General features: G+C 37.9%; 2 pseudogenes; one reads left to right on the top strand and one right to left on the bottom strand.

Moving 5' to 3' along the window:
• Positions 1-19791, bottom strand: part of LOC128588807 (tolloid-like protein 1) — a 506486-nt pseudogene extending 486695 nt beyond the window's left edge.
• LOC128589550 (uncharacterized) lies at positions 18867-18962 on the top strand (annotated as a pseudogene).
• Positions 19792-20997: the final 1206 nt, after the last annotated feature.

Raw genomic sequence — 20997 nt, 5'->3', positions numbered from 1 at the left:
ACCAGCCTGAGCCAGAGCGAGACCTCATCTCTAAAAATAGCCCGGTGTTGTGGCAGGTACCTGTAGTCCTAGTTACTCAGGAGGCTGAGGCAAGAGAATCACTTAAGCCCAAGAGTTTGAGGTTGCTGTGAGCTATGACGCGATGGCACTCTACCCAGGGTGACAAAGTGAGACTCTCTCTAAAAAAAAGAAAGAAAATTATTCTTTAAAAGAGCACCAAATGCCAAAATGTATAAAAATCCAAAGTCTAAATAGAGAAATAGTTTTGTAAAATCAATTTTAGAGCAATTCATCATAATTTTGAACCCCTATTTCCTTAACTATAACAACAGTGAGAATAATGTTAATAGTTTATAAATTCTGAGAGACCTATCCAGAAAGGGTGGCTGGTAAACCATACTTCCTACCACAATGGTGCGAGTGACTGCATTTTCTAATACTGAAAGTTAAGCAGTAAACTATTTAAATATATTGTATTACTATAGATTTGCTGGGGCTATTTACTTAAGAAGCATCAGAAAAAAATGCTTCCCTCTGAGTGCAGAAATACACTTTATCTTTGGTAAATGGAAAGAGCCAATTAAAAAAATTATGGTGCCAGAATTACTCTGAAATAGTAATCTCTATGAAAATATTTACAGAATGATGGTTTTTGTACTTAAAATAAGACCTGATAGGATGAGCTTTAGTTGAACTCCAGCTCAGCCAGGTTTTTGAGAGTTGTTTAAAAACCTAACAATGGTAAGTAAAGTAGCTTGGAGGAAACTAGTTCACATCTGTAACTGGCTGGTGATGAGACGGACTGTGCAGAGACTAGCCCTCTGGAGGAAAGAGATCTCCGGAATCACCATGTTATCAGTAGCGTCTGAATGGCCATACATGAGGGACACAAAAAGGTTAAAAGACAAACCTGTGCACATGTGTTACTCAGTAACATGTGCATTACTGTTTGAGTGTTTAAATCCACAATCATTTCATAATGAAAACTCTGCCAAGACGTAAAATACTCCCAATGTCTAAACTTCACTGTAGTGGAACTGTCAAGTCATTAAATGATATTTCAAAGTACAATAGTTTGAAGGTTTGATAGAACATAAACTGACTAAGGTGATGGTCACTAAAGGGGCATAAAACCTGAAGTAAAGCCAGGGCTCTGTAGCCCATTATCATACTTCTGTTGTGCTGGAAAATAGTAATTTCAATAATTTTTGGAAGAAAAGAAGAAGTAGGGGAGGAAAGATGGGAAGAAGATGCGTTGTTATTATTTATATAGTCACATCTGCCTAAGCATCTGTTATTTTTTACTTTCCCAGGTTAACACTGTTTCTTGCCTTCTTCCCCACATCTGATATTGCCTAATTTAATTTAATCAAAGTCACATGAAAGTTGAATGTGCTATAATGTATTTATGGATTAATTGAAATTTAAGCTCAAGTTCAAAGCTAGACTAATGAAGGAGTGACTGAAAGCAGCAGAGGAACGTTGCCATGCCCACATGAGCAGAAGATGCTAAAGCTGCCTGTGTGTCAGAGTCACATGGAAAGAGAATCCCAAGAAGTCACTGGGATACTTGAAATTATCCAGGTGTTTCTGGTGTCACAGCTCACAGCAACCTCAAACGCCTGAACTCAAGTGACCCTCCAGCCTCAGCCTCCTGAGTAGCTGGGACTACAGGCACCCACCACCACGCCTGGCTTGTTTTAGAGATGGGATCTCACTCTTGCTCAGGCTGGTCTCCACCTCCTGAGCTCAACCAATCCACCTGCCTCTGCTGGGATTACAGGCGTGGGCCACCGCGCCTAGCACATTCTATACTTTTTCCCCTAGAAAGGTCACCTAACTAGGGGAAAAACTGTTAGGAAACACAACTGACTTCCATTTTCACTTCCTCTTCTGCTCTCAGGGCAACAACTTTGTGTTTTGAAGAATGAGAATCCAAGAAAGGAGAAAAGTGAGGCAGATGGAGGGCTTTAAACGTCTCTCACAGTGTCTGCATAATAAATTACACAATTGAGAAGTCTATCAATAATTTATGTGAAATTTTCTGGCATTTTCATACACTAGACACAAAATAAAGAAGCAGTATTACATAGTTCTTATTAGTGCTAGAAATAAATGTTTTGTTCGGGAGAAATAAACATGTGGAAATTAGTCCTTTCTTTGTAATGGACATATCCGATTTCCATTCCTCTGGGTTAGATACAGAAAAAGGTCCCTCATCAGGGAAAATGAAGGGGGTGTCCCCCCCCACCTCCCAGGGGCCTGCAGCACCTCCGAGCCTGTCCCAGGCTGTCAGATTGTGAATAATACATACTGGGTGGAACTGAAGTGGCAACTTGCATCAAGTTCTTGCAAGATTCAAAAATAAAAATTTTCTCATTGCAGAGAGCCTCCTTATCTGTAGGAGAAAGAAGTCAACAGTCCATGCAACAGAACTGAAACACACACACGAGCAGATAGCTCCAGCTGAATGTTCAGGATCTGAAATAAACACTTGCACACAGCAGAGCACACACAGGTTCAACTCAGAACCGCCGTGTAAATAATCCCCTTCAAAAGGCACAAGTAAACTCCTCCAAGAGCTACAACAGAGACAACTCGCTCTTTCAATAAACATGCAGATACTTCAATTCCACTAGTCACAGAAACTTGGAAGCAGGATTCAAAAATCAAATGAGAAAGCTGCAGTAGTTTCACCATTTGTCATTAAATCACACTAATATTTAAAGTTTTATCAGTTATATTGGGTTCGATTTCATCTACAAATACCAGCAAAAGCTCTATGGGAAAATTCACATACAAGAAATATTGTGCCTAAGAGTTCCGCAAAGACCACACGGCCAAACAAGCCAAATGCACAGCAGAGTCCTTTCATTGAAGAGCCTCCTGCGACTGCCTCAGCGTCCCAGCAGGGTGTTTCTGAGAGCAGCCCCAAGTGCTTAAGGGGTCAAGATTTCTAGGCTTAGTCTGCATCCTTGTTGACACGCAAGCTGTCAAAGTGCATCCGGGTGGAGTACCAAGCAAGCATTGTCCAGAATCAGAATTTTGCAATTAGTTAGCCATACGTCATACCTCTTTGTTTTAATATCCTCCCCACCTAGTATTTCTTAAAAGTCAGTCCAGGGATAGTTGGTACTTCCCGGTTTCTCAGGGGAGTTAGTCAAGCAAGAAGTTAGTGAGTACTTTCCCATCTATCTTGGAAGTGAACCAGACTTACTCCATTTTGTTGAGGGCTTGCAGCCCAGAAATTTGCCAGAAGTTAACTGGTATTTTTCTACTTTAGCCTAGACCTAACAGAACAATTATAAGGAAAAATCCACCACAGCGAAAGGCAGATAAGACAAGCAGACCATCTGAAATAATGTAAATGTGTGCAAGACACAAATTATTTTATCTGACTCCTACATCTGTTATAGACAGAAACAAATGGGGAGTCAGGGATTTGATTCCATTTCTGCCACTGAGCAGTCATTAGGCACATCAGTAATAGATCACATTCCCACTGTATTTATCCCCGAGGGAGACTGCTATTAAATGGGATTTGTTCTTCAAATTCTGTTTTCACTAGTGCAGGAGTCAGAACTAGTCTTTTCATTAATACAAGGCTGCTGAAAGAGGTGGAAGGCCTGCCTTCAACGCCCACGGCCTGAAGTCACTTGTTGCATTACACCCAAATAATGAATACTATAATTAAGCTTATAAAACTGTGTCAAGTTCCCAAATATTTTTGTTTTTACATATATAAAGTCCCACTAATAGTTCCTTTATGTTTAACCCATTAAAAAAAGTAATTCTGCTCTGAGCAGAACACAGTTAACTTTTCTTTACCACTTAAATTAAGTAAACTACATCTTGTATGCCCAGGCAGACTTGGAAACTTCAAGCACGTTACATAAAATTAAGTTTGGCTTTACTATCATATTAAGTAAATAATTATTGTTAATATAACAAATTTCATTCAGTCCAAGAAAATAACAGTAATATATTGTTGGACCACAAATCTTCCAGGAAATTCGTAGGTTATTACATTCTCAAATATACAAAGAAAAATAGACACATGATTTCCCATATGTCCAAATAGTCCCACTTTGACATTTCTAATTTTTTTGTTTTAATATTTCTTAATTATACTGCATTGGTCTTTAAATATACCACGAAATCAAGAAAGCACATTTCATTTTGATTTTTGCACAAGGCCTTCTAAATTTTCTTCTGTAAAATACAATAACTTCCAATTTTCAAGCTATGCAATTTTTGTGACTAATTTATGATGCTTCATCAGAATTGATATGAGTGTTTCTTAATTTTATGGCTATTAAAATGACAGAAATCATGTTAATTGTTCTGCTAACACATTCTTAGAATTATCCTTTCCATGAAAATGCTTATTTAAAATCTGAGGCTATGTGCAAAACCACCTAAATCTCTTCTGCGATTATTTTATTAGATAATGAGATGTTATGTAGACAAAATACTATAAATACATTATTTCATTCTCTACACTGATATTTATTTATCTGTCTTTATTTACATTTCAGATGAATATGAGGGTACACATCTTTAGTTTACACTGTTTTCAATTCTAAGGTAAAGTTCCAGTTCTAGTTGAGCCCTTCACCCAGGGGCTGTGCTGAACACCCTCACGTTGTCTGCACAGTAGGTGAGATCCCGCCGATCGCCCTCCCTCCTCCCTCTTCTGTCCTCCTCCCTCCCCCTTACTAGACTACACTTGTGTTTTTCTTTCATGTGGGCATGCAATTGTTTATATATTGCTAACTCATGTTAGCATTGAGTACACTGGATTTTTTTCCCCATTCTTGTGAAACTTTACTGAGAATTATGTGTTTCAACTCTATCCAGGATAAAGAGTCTCCATCTTTTCTTACGGTTGAGTAGTACTTCACGGTAATCATTATACCACATTTTATTAATCCATTCATGAGTTGATAGGCACTTGGATTGCTTCCATGTCTTGGCAATTGTGAACTGAGCTACAATCAATGTTCTGGTGCAAATGTCTTTGTGGCAAAATCATTTTTTTTTCTTCTGGGCAGAAACCTAGTAATGGGATTGTGGGATCAAATGCAAGGTCAACTTTTAGTTCTTTGAAAATTCTCCATATTTCTTTTCATAAAGGTGGTATCAGTTTGCAGTCCCACCAGCAGGGTAGAAGTGTTCCCTTCTCTCCACATCCACGCCAGCATCTGCATATTCAGGATGTCCTGGTGTGGGCCATTCTCACTAGAATTAAGTGGTATCTCAGAGTGGTCTTAATTTGCATTTCTCTGATGATTAGGGATTTAAATATATTTCTTTACCTTTTTTCCTGCCATATCACTTAACTACATGAAAACTAGAAGTTACTTATTTTTAAATTTTATTTATTTATTTTTTGTGACAGATTCTCACTCTGTGGCCCATGATAGAGTGCTGTGGCATCACAGCTCACAGCAACCTCGGACTCTTAGGCTCAAGCAATTCTCTTGCCTCAGCCTCCCAAGTAGCTGGGACTACAGACACCCACCATAACACCTGCCTTATTTTTAGAGATGGGGTCTTGCTCTTGCTCACACTGTTTTCCTCTTCCTAAGCTCAGGCGATCCACTCACCTTGGCCTCTCAGAGTACTGGGATTACAGGCATGAGCCACTGTGTCCAACTCTACAATTTATTTTTAAATAAATTTTCTTCCCAAATACTATGAAATCACTTATTAGCAAATGTTTTAATTATTATTAAATTATTTGAAAATTGTTAGATGTTCTTGGAAAAAGAACATGGCAAAAATTAATTGAACATATTACATTCTTTGTTAAGTTTCCATAAAGCCATTAATTACTAAAAATTTTATAACACTGGCTATAAACATAACCATTTAAGACTGTCTTCATAAATTAATTCTTGATTAATATATATAATACATTAACATATTAACTTGCTTGTAACAAGATACTTAGAAACTTAATTCAATTTCTTTTTTTTTGAGACAGAATCTTACTATGTCACCCTTGGTAGAGGGCCCAGCAACCTCAAACTCATGGGCTCAAGAGATTCTGTTGCCTTAGCCTCCTGAGTAGCTGGGACTACAGACGCCTGCCACAATGCCCAGCTATTTTTTCTTTCCTTGAGACAGAGTCTCACTTTATCGCCCTTGGTAGAGTGCTGTGGTGTCACAGCTCACAGCAACCTCCCACTCCTGGGCTTAGGAGATTGTCTTGTCTCAGCCTCTCAAGTAGCTGGGACTACAGGTGCCCGCCACAACACACAGCTATTTTTTGTTAAAGTTGTCATTGTTGTTTAGCCGGCAGGTTGGGTTCAAATCCACCAGCATTGGTGTATGTGGCTGGCGCCCTAACCACTGACATACAGGCACCAGGCCTCAATATGCTTTTGCCAAAATTACCCTATGTTAATATTTATTATCTAATGAGTAAATAGATGGATTTAAAAATCCCTATACTTGGAAAGATGATCAAAGTCTATTAGGCAATGTTTGCCCAGTAGGAATACCTTGGGCAACAGGTAAGTGGAATACGATATATATATATTTTTTTTTTTGTAGAGACGGAGTCTCACTTTATGGCCCTTGGTAGAGTGCCGTGGCCTCACACAGCTCACAGCAACCTCCAATTCCTGGGCTTAAGCGATTCTCTTGCCTCAGCCTCCCGAGTAGCTGGGACTACAGGGGCCCACCACAATGCCCAGCTATGGAATACGATATTTCGTAAGTGTTTTTCTTCTGGAGTTATTTTTATATAACTCCAGAAGAAAAAAATCTGGAAATCTCTTCAAGAAAAATTGGAGAAAACCGCGATGCATCAGCTTTCCACCTTAACACGGTGACCTGTGTATCTCGTATGGCGACCTTCAGGTCTGCTCCTGCCCACCTGCGTGGCTGTTTGCACAATGGTAGTGCATATACTGGAACTCCATTAATATGTATTTCATCATGTTCATTTTTTACACCATGGAATCATTTGAAACGTCTTTTCTGTTTCAGATTCATATAAAGGTACACAAGATTGGGTTACATTGTTTGAGTTTTTTAGGTAAAAAAGTTCAAGCTGTAGTTGAGCCCTAAAGAGAGCATTTGCTATAACTTCTGCATGATTTTCCTGCTTCCCAACATTAGGTTGCACCACATCTCTGTCACACTCATATGATAGTGAAATCATTCTTTTAGATTCTGAAATATATCCTTAAGAAAAATTCCCAAGAATGGTTATTTCTGAGGCAAAAAGAATGGTCAATACAATGACTCCAGATAGTCCTATGCTAAATTTCTTTCAAAAGGGTTTGTGACAATAAACCCAGTAATGTGCTTTATCCAGTCCCCTAATAGTCCAATAGTGACTGAGTTTTGACACTGAAAATTCCTTCTATTTTGTTTGGAAAATCCAGTATCACTATGATTTACATAGTTCCTTTCCAAGAAAAGAAAGTGAATTATCTGGCTTTTAATATGTGATTATATAATATTTAAAACATTACTAGTACTGTGATGTATATTTTCAATGTGAATAGACATCTATTAAAAGGAATAATCTTTTATAAACTGTGACTTTATAAAATCATCATACTTAGGCTATTACGGCGTCTAAATCCTTACTTGCTGCTATCTCCTAGTAATCTGCAACAATTTATTACAAATGCAAATTTTTTACCTTCTCTTTTCCTGAGCGAACATCTTTCCCACTAACAGAAATTCGCAGGAAATTTAATGTGAAATAGATTCAAACACTCTCCCCAAACCACAATATTTTAAATATGAATCTGACAAACTGCTAAGACTTTTCAATATATTCAAAAGGGAACACAGAGTTCATACTTAATGATAATCGTCTTTGACTGTACAGAACAACAATAAAGAAGTGAATCGTGTGTCTGCAGTTGTTTTCTCAGGTCATAAGGGTGCTGGAGTAACATGTTGACAATGTCATGTGCAAAGTTCACGATTATCTCTATGGCTAACAAGATGCTCTGTGTACCAAGACCACCAAGGCTCAGGTGGTCCTTACCACCCAGCATCTCACTTAGCTCCTTCACTACCTCATCTGTGGGATAAACATATACGAACGAACGTGGCAACATGACATGAATTCTGGGATTTAATTTGCCCTTGGACTCCCTTGTTCAGCTTAGCTAACTGCCTGCACTCCATCAAACAATCTAGGCTAGATGTTTTCAAGATTAAATATTGCCATGTAAATAATTTCTATATTTTTCAAATGCTCTGATAAATACTAAAAACAGATGATTTCTTGAGATGATGATATTAGTAAACACAATTTACAGCACAGTAGTTGACATGACCCCAAGGAAAACCAAGGCACTCAGTTGATTTCACAAAAAACAGCTGCACAGAGATTATAAAAAAAAAGAAAAGAAAAGAAAGACTATACCTGGACACGCGTACGTGCCAGAGAATGGCATCTTCTGCATGGGCTTTCTTCTCTGTTCTTTTTTCGTATATTTCATCATATATTGCAACAGTGTTATTTTATGAAGATTTGAAAACTTTTGCCTGACCAATAATACCAGAAAGTGAACTTAAAATTTTCAGAGCAGCTAAATTTAATTATATTTCCTAGTGAATATTTGGGGCATGCGCCCAAAAACTTTAAAAATGAAACATATATCTAAGGTAACATGAAAAGGGCCCCAAATACTTGGAATATTACGACAGAATTATTTCATAATTTTAATTTTTTAAACAAATATTTAGATGACTTTAAGATAAGTAATTTTGTATCTATTTAACTATTGAATCATTTAAACTTGGAAGCCTAAAATAGTTTCCCTTTCATTAAAATAGGAAACTGAAATTGTACTTTGAATAACATAAATCTTAAATGCATGCCTGAGAAAAATTTTTAAAAGGTAATTAACTCTGGGAGAAAGAAAAAGAACAAGAGCAGGGGAGCTGAAATCCATTGTATCTTGGAAGCACTTTTTGTATGACTTGGAACTCAATGGAGTTTGCGAACCATTAACTTCAATTACACTGAAAACCCCAGACAAACCAGGACATTGTAAATCTCATTAATTTTAAACACATGGGGACCAGAATAAATGGACTTTGAATTAACTCCCAAATTGCCTAATATTAAAATATAATTGGTATTCAGTGGCTTTAAATTGCTTGCCAGTTAAAAAGACAAAATACATTGCCACTCTTAGGTTTATTACAATTTTATCTAGTTTTGAAGTTTCAGAATAATGTTCTAATACAGCAAAGTTCTGAGATTGAGAAAATATGGAAATTTCATTGATGTTTTCATAAAATCTGGGGAGCTTTTTTTGTCAAATTTCTACTTTTTAAGAGAGGAATCTAGTTCGAGTTGGTTAAACTGTTAAATTCCAAACACAGAAATACAGACCAGTAAATATACCTCATGAGATATTAAATTTTGTAAAATTAAAATTTCCATATTTTTAAGTTTCATACTGCAATCATTTATATAGGATGAGGCAAAGCATGACTGTAATACTGGCTTAACAATACAACTATAAAATAAAAAGACATACTGCTAAATCATAAGAATTAACGTGTTGCTCAAATAGCACCACACTTTATAAAAACAAAGAAAAGTTATTTATAGAAATCTGCCATGTGTGTGAAGCCTGGTATTTTTATTCCCATCCACTTGTAATGAGTAAAGGAGCTGTAAGAAAATATTATTATACTTATTTTTGTGTTATTTGTATCCACCTTCATAATGTTTGGCTAGATTTTGTGTAAAATCTAATTGCTTGGAGGCAACGTTTCATCAAGAGTCTCTATTATTAATATGTAGCATTCTAATTTGTAAGTAAATATTATTAACCCCTATGGTAAACTGCCATGTATTCTTTGTTCTTCCAATTTACATTTTTAGGTATCTATATATAAAAATAGATAATATATAATTTAAGCCCATCCACACTGAAAATCTGTAATACCCTGTTTCCCCAAAAATAAGACATCCTCTGAAAGTAAGACCGACTTACAGGAAAGATAAAACGTCCCCTGAAAATAAGACGAAGCCCATCTTTGGGAGAACACCTTAAAATAAGACACTGTCTTATTTTTGGGGAAACAGGGTACACACACTCACACACACAACATGTGAATACCTGAGAAAAAATGTGCTTTGAAGCCCTTCTTGGACACAGTATTGTCGGATTTGAACTCAATTCTCACGTTGTTGAACTGCGAAGTGATCACTTCTGGCACTTGGGCGCCACAGAACTTGCCATGTAGTTCGGACTCGGAGGAAAGACCACTCCAGATCTCCACGTAATCATATTTGCACACCTAGGAAAAGCCCGGCTGTCAGACTTGCCAGATTTGAGAATCCTGGATGACTGATATTTATTTTTGAAAAATGTATATTTATCCCTCTTTACTCCCCTGGAAGTAACTGGAATTAACATCTTAAAAAAAAATCAAGAAAAAAGTTCAAGTAGGAGGCAAAAGGCTTGAAGAAAGATAAATCAGAGGGGAATTTTCCTCTGGATAGGTCTGAGACATTTATATGCAAATGTATGCTTCATTTCTATGTATTAAAAGCATACTTTTCAAAAAAATATGAAAAGTTGAGGAAAACTGTAATGAATGCTGTGGAGAGAATAATGCTGATGGTTACAAGGAAAGCAACAGCTGCTGCCCTTCAAAAAAGCATTTTTATTTTTCAATAGGAATTATGGAAATACTTGCGGTGTGCTGCCTTATTTAACACCGACAATCAGGAACTATGAAAACACTTGTCATGTGCCTTCTTTTTTTTTTTTTTTTGAGACAGACTCTCATTGTCATCTTGGGTAGCCACGGCATCACATAGCTCACAGCAACCTCAAACTCTTGGTCTCCAGTGACCCTCCTGCCTCAGCCTCCTGAGTAGCTGGGACGACACACACACTCACCATAGCACCCAGCTAGTTTTTCTATTTTTAGTCAAGATGGGGTCAAGCTCTTGCTCAGGCTGGTCTTGAACTTCTGAAGTCAAGCAATCCACCCGTCTCCTCCTCTCAGAGTGCTTAGATTACAGGCATGAGCCAACTGGGCCCAGTTCTACTAATACTGACAACAATAACATGAAATTGGTACATTTAGTCTATGAAAAAATCACTAGCAATAGAAATAATCTCATCCACTGCAGAGATTAAAAAAACTGAGGTTCAGAAAATTTTATGTAACTTGTCCAAAATTATAGATGGCATTGTGGTGATTAATAATGTAGCATTTGGCTTGGTCTGAAAAGCTACATTCTAATCAGAACAGCGCCATTACTAACATTCAAAGTGAAAGACATGTACTTAGTATATAACAAAAAAGGTCCTTCGCCTTTCAAACTTATTAAAAGGACTGCCATTCCTTGATTTCTCTGAGTTTCTAGGTACCGTGAACATTGCGGGCTTGCTGAAGAACTGCAAACACATAGAACTCTGTCTAGGGGGATGGAAGCAGGAATTTATACTAGAATGAGGTATTATGATTCTGATTTATGTGTGATATGCTAACAACAAGAAAATGGAAGAAGTTAAATGAATGCCAGGTATTCTTAAGCAATTTTATGACCACAAACAGATGTTTCTATACTACACTTTCACAAAGTTCCAGGAGGGCAGGTTGGAAAGAACACATCTTGCATGAATGACCCTATTACATAAATGTGTATTTAGCAGGATTTAACAACGCATATTATTGAACCCTAGGGCATGATCTGTACTTTGAAATATGTCAACTCAAATTACTGGTTCTTGTGATATTAATTAGGTGATAAATAAGCAAAATGCTTCTAGGAAAAATGAAACGCCTTTCTATCTGCTTGGTTACCACTGCCGTTTATGCTTACAGAGGATTCTGTGCAGTATAAAACAATGTTTCCAAAGCTAAAAGATTTTTTGTTTTGACTTTCCTTTGGGATATCAATATAATAAATAAAGCAGTAAAGTTTTCAACTGACCTGGTGATTCTATAAGTCATTATTTTTTTTATTTTATTTTTTTTTTATTTTGGCTTGGGACTTTCAAACAGCCAAGATATAGAAGTATGAAAATTCACAGAATTCTGCAACAGCTTTTCGGAAAGTAGCACCATTATAAATCAGAGAATTCTGGGCTGTGTTAACCAAGTTTGTAAAGAGCACTTCTACGAATGATGACAACCGCTGTGAGGGTAGTGCTTTCAGAACACAACACCCCATTTATATAGAACCAGTCACCCTCCTCCTTCCTGAATACAAACCTCAGGCCTTCTTAGAAATATCTACCAACTAATGAATCATGAGGACACACTCACAGCTTTAGGGAAAACTATGGGGGTGGAGTTCAGACAGCCCTGAGTTCATGTCAAACCACAGGACTGGTAGGGAAATTATCATTTTCAAAATATGTAGCTCATGCAACAGTTTTTTTCTGAAAATATAAAAATTATTATTTTCATGTAAATATTTCCTTAAACTTGAAGTAGTCATTAAAGGAAAATGATACTTCACGTGGATAAATTATGCTAAAAGAATAAATTGCTGTCTTTCCCATCATAAAACTTACGAATGTTAACAATAACAAAATAATTCAAAAGGCTCCCTGAGCTCTAAGATTTTACAATTCTCTGATATATGTAAGTTCATCATATTTCAGACTTTAATTTCCTTTAAGATAACACAAAAGCGAGCTACTTCAAAATAGTAAGAGATTAAAAAAAAAATAACAGAAGTGCCTTGGCTAATAAAGGCAGAATTAAGGGGGTGGGAAATGTAAGTAAAAGAAAGAAAAGTGGACAAAAAAGACGCAAAGATAGATATGAAAAATTTTGGTATAAAACCCACAAATATTACCAAAAATTAGTGCCCAAGGGGCACAGATGCACTTCCACTTCTGTTCTCACACCTCTCTGTAAGGGTTCAATAGATGTACATGAAAGACAACATAAGTTTTGAGTTAATTTTATCATTTGTAGAAGGGTTGAATCGTGTTTATGCTAAAAGAACACACAGGAAAAAGTTGGTGGTGAAAGGATGCAAAATAAGTCAGAAAAAGGAAAGAGAGCACAAAAGGCTAAATAAAACAGGGTGATGCCTGTGGCTCAAAGGAGTAGGATGCCAGCCCCACATACCGGAGGTTGCAGGTTCAAACCGGGCCCCAGCCAAAAACTGCAACAAAAAAAAAAAGACTAAATAAAACAAATGTTTGTAATCTTTTCTCTGGAATTAAACCAGAGTTGACCAATCATGCAAAAGACATTCTTCTAAAAGTCCCCATTTCAGGCATGGCATTGCATTTGAATTTGGTGTGTGTGTACTTAGCACACAGGGATGTTCAAATAAATGATTCCATTTGTTTAAATGTGGTTATCTGATAGAAACTGTACCTTTAGTGCTGTAAAGTAAACATGTGTAGTAAGCTCTATTCTGAAAAACAGCTTCGGCTAAATGCATCTTTTGCTGAGGTTAAAAAATTAATCATTATTTATAAAACATAAGCATAATAGAAAACTACTTATCCAATGAAAATATACCCATCTCCACAAGTAAAATATACAAAGTTCTCCCAAATGGATATTTTTGATATGACTCAGCCAGTGGATTTTGGTTTATTTTTTCTAGAAAAGTCTATGTGTAATGAAGTTGACCCCAAATACTCCACAGTTCTTTAATAAATCAAGAAAATGGTACGTATTAAATACACCGAGTAACAACTCCCCCCGTGTAATTTTCAACCTCCCCAAAAGTCTAAAATATCATCCAACAACCAACAAGAACCACAGCAGGGCAGAATTGATCAGAAGGGCAAAGGGTGCCTACCCCACCTGCACAATTACATCGCATTCTGTTTTCCCGTTTGCCAATTCGTTAAGAGATTTCCAAAACATGATAAAAATTCGATTTATTGTTCATTTACCTCATTTCCTTCCAATTCAAAAAACTCAAATTTCACAGAAATTCTATACTGGGTTGGAGCGACCACTTGCCACACACAGTTTTGATTTGGCGGGTATTCCTTGGGCCAGCCGGGGGTAGTGATGGTGCCGTTGAGCTTGGTAAGAAGTCCACCACACGCAGCTAAAAGCCAAGAAAAGAGAAGGGAAAGTCCTTTTAATAAAGTCACTTCCTTCTTATCACCAAGCACGTCAGCCCCACTTTATTGTTTTTGTAGCTTTGGAGGCAAATATATTATGGCTATGGTATACTTTAAACCATTTTAAAGTTGAGTATGTAACAGAAAGAAAAGTAGGTCTCAGTTTTCTTATCTTTCAAATGGGTATAATTATATCTTGCAGTTCCTCGGCAACTAAAGAATTAGGAGGAGAAAATTCATTTGGGGAGAATTCATAGTAGTGTTACAAGAATTAAGAAAAGGACACATGTAGAGCACAGTGTAGTCTGATACAGTAAGAACAAAATTAATTTATTTCCCCAAACTCTTTTCTTCCCCCCAAGACAACACCGTATTACTAGCAAGCACAATAAATTAAGGTAAACAGAATATATTTGTTACTCCAAAACTCTATTCAACACCTAATTTTCTCTCCTTTTTGGTGATCTTCTTAAATTTCCTTTCTTCCTTACTGACAGTGAAATTAGTAAAATCATGGTCTCCAAAAGCAACCTGCATGAAAAGATTATACACAACTGTACACGGCTCATAATTCCTAGGTGGCCAAAAGTTCCTAAGATAACTGGTCCCATTATTTGCCTTTGGGTACATGTGTAGAATACATGTAAGTGAGAGTTTGTAATAGGTGAGCAGGCGTGTGACATACATGCAAATGATTTTGGCACCTTTGTCATTTATTATATCCTTTATTAGGATACAATAAAGAGCAAGGTGCTCATCTCCAGAGGATTCACACTGTAGTGAGAGACACCACAAGTAAACCAATGAATATGAGGGCTGACAATTAAGTGCGTGAACTCGCCCTGGACAAAGTGCTGTACAGCCGGCTGCTGACGCTCACTGTGGCCACTCTGATGTGCTCCCCTGGAAAAGCTAAGCGCTGACGCCAGTCCAATCTTCAAAGCAATTGTGGAACTCTTTTTCCAGAATGACCGTCAGAGTTGTTCTTGTATATGGTACGGCAATTGAGTTCACAAACTCATCTTACAGACAGTGCTGTGAAGTATGGTGCAGGCACTGGTGTCAGAGAAGAGCTTTTCCGGGGAGTGCTTGACGGTGACTGAAGTGATGTTCAGCAACAGGAATGTAGCCCTTTTTCTAGGATGAGTTCACAAACGTAGTTGTCAACCTCATACACAAATATAAATAATGTTAAATTGCTACAAGTTCTGTGACGATGAATTCGGTAGAAATAAAGGAGGAAGGAAGATCACCCAACTGATTCTGTCTGCAACTTGAGATATGGCGCCTATAAAAGGGCAGAGTTGAGGAAATTCAACACAGCCAGGCTTAAATTCTGAAAGAAGAGAACAAAGGTAAAGGTAATAAACAGTGTGCCAGGAACCTCGTTTTAGAAAGAGAAAACGCAGGGAATGGTGACAAAATGTCCCTGTTTAACTAATCATTTATCCATGAAGTATATTCCATTCCTGACTGTGCTGGATGGACATACAAAGGTGAATCCCACTCAGGACTGGTTACGTCAGTAAGAGACACTTAACACAGACCATGTTACGAAGAAGATACAAACCAGGGATGGGTGAAGAGGTGGAAAGACAGAAAGAGGGAGGGGTTGAAAGATGGATGGATGTATAGATGGATAAAAATCTAGATCTACATAGATACAAACATAGTTTTTGTATTAATATATATATAAACATAGTGGCCTTGTATCATAGATGGATTGACATGGATGGATGGATGGATTGATGGATGAACGGATAGATGGATGGATATATTGATGGATCGATGGAAGGAAGGATGGATGGATGGATAGATGGATAGACAGATGGACGGATGGATGGATCATTGGAAGGAAGGATGGGTGGATGAACAAATGGATGGGTGGATGGAAATTTAAACCTAGTCAGTGATTTCCAACTAGTATGCTGTGAGAGGACCTTAGGTGTACTATGAAAATTTTTTTAAAGATCTTTAATCAAACTATTTTCAAAAAAAGTTCAGAGCACAGTATTTTCTTTTTTTTTAACTCGTTTTTTTTTTTATCAACATAATTTAAGGGTGCTGTAGAAATTTAACTGTAGTTGAACTGAAGTTTAACTGTGCCATGAGGTTAAAAAGATTAAAAAGGTTGAAAAACACTGATCTAGACAGAGTTAAAACCAAAATAGATAGAGATGTGTTAGTGGACTCATCTGTGTAAACAAGGTAGTCTGGTAACCACAGGGGAAGGACTGGGTTTTTTCCATTTTTCTTAAGTTTAGCAGAAAGGCGCTGGGCATACGTTATCCAGTTTCCCTCCAAGGGCGGCATTTTGCGGCATAGTGGAATCACAGCACCCGCCGGATGTCACAGCGACACTGCCTACCCACAGAAAGGACTGACCTTGAGCAGGAACCCAGGCCAGTTCTGCATCAGCTGAACTGAGCAGAGGACAGGGTGACCCTACGGGGGAAAGAGGACACACAGAGACCGGAGCACACAGGAGGGGCAGCCGTACCTTTGCAGGCCCTGCAGTCGGGGCCCAGCTCGTAGCCCGGCTCGTAGGCGCACTGGAAGCGGCCCAGGGTGTTCAGGCACCGCTGCACGCAGCCGCCGCGGTCAGGCCGGGCACACTCGTCCTCCTCTGCAAAAACGGCCACAGTTACGGAACAGCGACTTGGTTTGCATACAAGGGTGTCAGTGTTTTGAAAAATACGATGCTTCATGGCTCTGGGTAAACGGGGACAATGCGTGGCTTCAACAAACGCGTGGGGACAACGCAGAGCCCTGGGGACGCACATGCCAGCCGGCCAGGAGGGCGGAAGAGAGAGAGGCCCGCGGGCGCAGCTGGCAGCTCCTCCTCTCAGACACGGAGCGCGACAGGGCGCCCTGGCTCAGACACCCTGCCTGTTTCTGTGAATCTGAGGACAGGTGGGGAATACTAAAGCCTAGAGTGTCTTAAGGATTGAAATAAAAAGACCTTCCTAAAAAATGTATAGCATCACCTGATTTCACATTACACTTTTCCAGATAGAAAAAGTGCTTTAAAGGAATGTGGCAAATGCAAATTAAAAAAAAAACTCTGAAGTTACTGAATAACTGGACTCTTTTTAAGTTGAAAACTATCTCTTTTTAAGTTGAAAACATTATGTTTCTCATATAGGCATTTTGGTCCATGAAATATAATCTCATGTTTTTATAAATACTATATAATCTCATTACATGCAGTAACATGAAACTAAATACAAATATATATTAAAGATATATACTACTTCTAAAAATGCCGATGGCAGTACGCTTCATAACCTCACTCTTGAGGAATAACCTAAAATGAGTCAGGAAAGCAGTAAACATCCTTTGGAGACATTATGCACCAGGAAAACATTAAGCATTTTTGATAATTAAATATATAAATATCACATGAAAGAATCTTGAGAGCCAAATTCCTTCTACTGTGCGATACATACAGAGTCTGTTGAACATGTAAGCGCACCTTTTAATGAACACTTTCAGTACGTGTCGTAAAAGGCCAAACTTCTCCTGTAAGGCCCAGGGAAAATCAGTATAGTGGAGTTCTTTACAGGAAGAAATTGTCTAGATATCTATATCTACTCTAAATTTTGACATACACTATCAAACCCTTTATCCTATTCTATATCATTTCTCCTATAAAAATTAAGGCAATGCAAAATTTCTCACTGTAGAAAAATTTTTTTCTACAATGAAACAAAAATGACTATGAATTTCCTAAATGAAAATCTGATATTATTCTTTGAACAAAAATTGCCTTCTTATTACCTTAGGAACACCCACCAAAGATGGGGCATGAGAATAAACTACAATGTAATTAGAAAATTCAAAATTAAAGTGATCAGGAATAATTCTTTGTCAAAAAGACATTTCAGGTATCATATTTAGATGCTCTGTTGAGGAGATGACAAATTATTTCTAATATGGTTGAATACTGTTCTGAAAGGAAACTTTGGATAATGCTGGCCCTGGCATCTAGAAATAACGGATCAACTACACATTTTTTTCTAGTTTGTATAACCCTCTCCTGGTTTTGCTATTCTGACTATTTCATAAAACCAACAAACAAAAAAACAAAACACACAGATGGCAGAGCGCCCTAAGGCAGTGCCTATCCTGAGCCACAAAGTTCCCAACACTTGTATTTTACTAATAACTTTGCCATCAAAACCAACCAAAATATCCTTGTACAAACTTCAATTTTTAGTGCAACTTTCTCTAGTTCTCCCTTAACTCAAAGAAAAATACTCCATTCATTCCTGACAAGGAAAATCTCACATTTATAAATTTTTTCCAATCATCACCTTCAAAAAAGTTAGCAGCAAACCCCGCCTTGTTCACGGTCCCGTCAGAAACAAACTTCATCCACAAGGTGTTGGAGGTCGACCTTACGTCTTCAGGTTTATCGTAGCCACAGAAACGCCCTATCAAAGGGCTGTTCTCCCTGGTTCCATCTCGAACTTCTAGGTAGTCATAAGCACAGTTGTCGTGACTTTCGATCTGCAACAATAAAAATATGCGAACATATTATCTCATTTTTAGTAAAGTAATTTCCACAGGAAGACGCAAGTTTTCCAGGGCTATGCATGTCCTAGTGATGTCAACTATAAAGGGTGATTTATATACAATGAACACACAGGAGCATTTCCCGTGAGGTACACTGTGAAAGCCACACTGCACGAGAATGAAGAGGATCGTTCTGGTAGCGAGGCAAAGAAAAAAGAAGCCACTGCAACACTGTATCCACAGGAATCAGGATCCACAGACGCTAACTGTCTTTTAAAAGAAAATTAGACCCTTGTGTGGTTCACAAGAGTGATGGCTGGGCTTTCACGCTCACATGCAAGACATGCTCCCTTCAAACCTTGTCAAGATGTCAGATGGCTAAAACTAAAGACAGAAAATGAAAAAACTAAAGACAGAAAATGAAACTGCAATCAATAATTCTTCAGTAAGCAGAGCCAAAAAATATCCAGAATTAAAACTATGAGTAAATATGTGGACCAAGAAGCAGGCCAGTCACACCGCAGTTGTTCTGTGAAGTGAGGGCGGGTGCTGTGGAGTGTGTGTGGGTGCAGGACACTGTCCACCCACATCCTCTCTGGACTTTCCACCCTGCAAACGAGAGCCTTTATTTTAACCATTTCTGCATCTCAAGCCCTCTCTATATCATTCCCTTACTGAAATTTTGTAGAAGTATATGTGTACTTATTCTTCTCATCTAAAAGCTGTTTTTCCTGCAGTTTTATTTACAAATAAAAGCTTATTCCTCATGGAAAAAAAGAATCTCAGCCAGACGAGACCACAAGCGAAGCATAGTTGCTCTGAAACATAGTTTAAAAAACTGCTCATTGCCTGTAATAAAACTGTTATTTTATTCATAGAAAAGATGTACTTGAAATTTTCTCTTGATAAATATAGCACAATTTTAGGTTATGGATCTATTTTTGAAAGGGAAATCTGAGAACACGAGCTTACAAATCCTGCCTGCCTGTGAAGTTCTTTACCCATACTTTGCATGGCTGCCTCTAGGAAGACGAAATGGTAGAATCAGCCTCTCAGCCTGGGACAACTCAATCTCTTTCCTTAATAACTGAATGAAAACACATCAGAACCTCTGTAAGATGACCATCCAAGGGACTGTACCAAACTGGTCAACATACGGAGGTGGTCAACATAAGGAACGAGGCTGCGGTACTGTTACGTACACGTGGCGCATGTCTGGCTATGAAAATTAGGTCAACGGAAGGGGAGGTCAGCATAGGGAGGAGGTCAGCTGTGGAGGTCTACTGTATTAGGTCATATTATTAAACTAGGAAACTTCATGAAGAACTACACATTCATGGACCTGTGTTTTGGCTCCGAACTTCTTCAGAAAAAAAGAGAGAGAAAGAAAAACAAAGAACCAAAGCTGATAAATTCTTATAAAAATTGTGAGATAATTTATAAATACTTGGTTTTTGCATATTCACAGAGGCCCTGAAGGATTAATAGAGTCAGCTGCTTATTAGATATTTACATCAAGAAAGCACAGAAACTACACCATAGAAAATTTCACATCTGGTCAAGTATCATTCAACACACAATTCCTTAAATTAAGGAAAGTTCCCATTATTAATGTTAAAAGATACAAGGAAGGTTGTGGGAATCAGAGAGAATCCACGGAACTACGAAACCTGAATCCTGGAAATGGCTGGCAGAGTTGGTTGAAAAATCTCTTTTCTCAATTATTAAAATGTTAACAAGGACCATCTTCAAATTTGGCAGCATAAAGGCAGAAAGAAAAAAAACTAGATCATGCAGTACAGATTTGCTGGAAATGAAGCAGTCCCCTTGCTTCCTCTTCTTCCCCGACACGAAATGGACAGACTCCTGCCTTCGGGGATGCTCAGAGCCTCCTCTCTGCTGGGCACTCTCCTCACTGCCTTCAGCAAAATAGCACAGAACTAGCCTCCTGGAGCTTGAATCCTACTATGGGTACACAGAAAAAAGGAACGGTAAAAAAAGATACATAATTAAATAGTAAAATATTAGAAAGTAACAAATTCTACAGAAAAAATATAAAGTAAAAAAGAAAAAAATGAGAAGTAGGGGTGGAAGAGCGAAGGTTAAAATTTTATTTTATTTATTTATTTCCTTTTATTTTTATCTATCTATCTATTTATGTATTTATTTGAGACAGAGTTTCACTCTTGCCTGGAGTAGAGTGCCATCATATCATCATAGCTTAGAGAAACCTCAACTCCCTGGGCTCAAGTGATCCTCTTGCCTCAGCTTCTCGAGTAGCTGGGACTACAGGCACCAAGACTGTGGCTTTTAATTCAATTAGTCACCAGTGGTGACGAGGCTGATGTGATCAACTACGTCTGTGTCCTTTTGTCTCAGTTTTTACTGTAATTCCATTGAAATCAGGATTCTCTATATG

Source organism: Nycticebus coucang, chromosome 6 (assembly GCF_027406575.1).
Source record: "Nycticebus coucang isolate mNycCou1 chromosome 6, mNycCou1.pri, whole genome shotgun sequence".
Lineage (NCBI taxonomy): Eukaryota > Metazoa > Chordata > Mammalia > Primates > Lorisidae > Nycticebus > Nycticebus coucang.
This window is presented reverse-complemented; position numbering and strand designations above follow the sequence as displayed.